This window comes from Condylura cristata, unplaced genomic scaffold (genome assembly GCF_000260355.1).
Source record: "Condylura cristata isolate star-nosed mole 26May11 unplaced genomic scaffold, ConCri1.0 scaffold00017, whole genome shotgun sequence".
NCBI lineage: Eukaryota > Metazoa > Chordata > Mammalia > Eulipotyphla > Talpidae > Condylura > Condylura cristata.
In genome coordinates, this window is record NW_004567118.1 from 16,831,750 (window position 1) to 16,834,251 (window position 2,502).

General features: G+C 44.1%; 1 protein-coding gene across 1 annotated transcript in view; it reads right to left on the minus strand.

Moving 5' to 3' along the window:
* AP2B1 (adaptor-related protein complex 2, beta 1 subunit) overlaps nt 1-1,459 on the minus strand; it is a 95,848-nt gene extending 94,389 nt beyond the window's left edge. Inside the window, exon 1 of the mRNA XM_004685030.2 lies at nt 1,334-1,459. The gene's annotated coding sequence lies outside the window, so the exon portion shown is untranslated. The remainder of the gene's footprint in view (nt 1-1,333) is intronic.
* Between the last annotated feature and the right edge of the window lie 1,043 nt (nt 1,460-2,502).

Below are 2,502 nucleotides of genomic sequence, written 5' to 3' on the forward strand. Positions count from 1 at the left end.
GTCTAAAATGTACTGTTTTAAAGTATGGATGTGTTAAAGGGGGGAAAAAATGGAAGAACTGGGCGTTCTTGAGTCTTTAATCCACAGAATGTTAGTTTTATGTTAATGTGACCACCTAACTTTTCAGCGAGTCTGTCTGCAGAACACACTTAACTATTCTGCTTCCTTGGGAGTTTAAACTATTAAGATACCTGCAAACAGTTCTCACCTTACCACCTCGCTTAGTCATCACTGGAATGTGTTACATGTTTTCCTGTACAGCTTCATCTGCTGCTTTCTATTATTACTTTGTAAGTGTACCCTAAGGCTAAGCAAAAGAAGTATACCAAGAAAGTAATTAAAAATTTAAATTGTACATCACTGAGACCACCTTCTTAGTCATTCTGGGTTTTTTTGGGCTGAATGTGTTTTCTTGTTCTTTTATACCATAATGATAGTTTGGCATTTAAAAAATACTTCTTTCAAAACAGCAAAAGTTTCATAAAGCATGCCCACCGTTTCATAATGAAGTAGCCATAGAAGTTCAATAAAAAGCTAGCTAGCCCCCAAACAGAAAACTACCCCGAAACAAACAGTACAAATAAATTCGTTGACTCAAAAGACTATGGAAGTAACAGGAAGTTCCAGTTTCTTTATTTTTGGCTTGATCTACAGTCTTTCTCATACCAGATCATTCCTGCTAAACCCGGAAAGAAAAATTCCTTGTTAAGATTTACCACTCCCCTCCCCCTTCTCCTTCCCTTTCACCTCTCACCTCGGGTCAATTCTGGTTTCTCTTCACTTCCCGCAAGCGTCGGGAATTCCTTTTCCCCCCTCAGGTATTCATGATTGTAGGGACGTTATGTTCCTCCATCACAAGGTAAGGGAGAGGTTTCTTAGCCTCAAATTACAGGAGACGGGCGAGGTTTGCCCATCTGACCAAACCTTTGAGGGAGTTTCTTTTCCTTTTTGCTAGCTGGACATTTTCCAGTCTGAGCAAACGCCGCCAGGAGAGGAAGAGGGTTCTCCTCTCCGCCTCCAGCCTCCACCCGCCACACCCCTGGCCGCTGGCCTTCCTAACCCGCGACGGCGAGCGTCGTATTCCCCTACTGCCCAGGCCCCTCTAACTCCAACAGATGCCACACCCGAAGATTCCCTCGCTCCGCCACAGCCTTCGTGGTGGAGTCCTTTTCTCCAACCCTCTCCTCACAACGGTCACACCCGACGGCTCACTTCATCCTCAACGGTCACGCTTCTAAGATTTCCTTTCCACTACCCGTGTCCGACTCAAGCTGGGTTCTCCCCCACCCCATTCATGAGGGACACACCCCAAAGTTAGCCGCCTTGAACTCACCGGAGGCAAGGGCGGGGGTGGCGGCAGCAGGCAGAGAGCACGGCCCGAGTGTGTTGTAATGGTTTCCTGCACGTCACGACTCCTCCAGATCTAAGCCACTGCGCAAAACCGACTTTGCCAGGGACAAAGATGGTGAACAGGAAGCCCTGATGTCAGAGAACCCCGCCGCGTGACGTCAGCCCCGCGCGCGAGAGAGAACGCGAAAGGCGGAGGGAATCTGTTGCCTAGGAGACGGAAAGGCGTTTATTCGTTTGTTTTTTCCTTGTTTATTTTTGGTTGGGGGAGAAGACCTGCAAAGTGAACCTTAGAGACTGGTCAGTTTAATATATGTTAAACAAACTGACATTGTTTCCTCTCACAAGAGTCCTCTAAAAATCTTATGAATGCAGAGTGTGAAATACCCTGCTCCTTTCTTTAAAACCAACACAACAGTGGATTTCCCTGTTTCAGGGAACAATAGAGAGCTAGCCTAAGTCTATACACGGGTAGTTGGGATCAGAGGAAGAGTGCTCAAGAAAGATGGTGTGACGTCTGAATTCCAGCACGGGCCTGAACTTTGTCTTCTTGCTGTGAAATGAAGTCAGCTGTCTCTCTGATCCTTGTGAAATTAAAAAAGAATAGTGTAGGTAAAGCGCGTAGAATGTAGTAAGTGTGCTTACACAAAAGTAAGTTTCTTTCGGATACCAAGATATAGATTCTAGGATCTGGAACTGAACATGATTAAGGTAAATGAAATTAGCTGTCCCTAAGCTTTACTGGGGGAAGGGAGAGAAGAAGAAAGAGGATGGAGAGTAGTCAAGGGATTCTCCTCCTTTTTTTTTTTTTTTTGCCCATTTACTCTGCGAGTTGAAAGTTATATAAGTACTTTAAAATTTTGAGAAAGTAAACGGAAATCTGTAAAACTGTCATATATTATTCACATATTAGTATCTCCCTTATTAAAATAAGGGAAATTTGAAAATGTAGGTGTAAAACAAAACAATGTAAACATTTATGGTCAAATAGTTGCATAACGTAGGATATTTTGACAAAATTTACAATAAAATGTTGAGTCAAAAAATGTTATGTGCCTCCCTGGTGGTGCAAGGGAATGGGTCTCAGTGTTAAGTGTCTGTCCACAGCCACTGCAGCATGAGTTCCATTCCTGGCCTAGGAGCTGACCCACATGG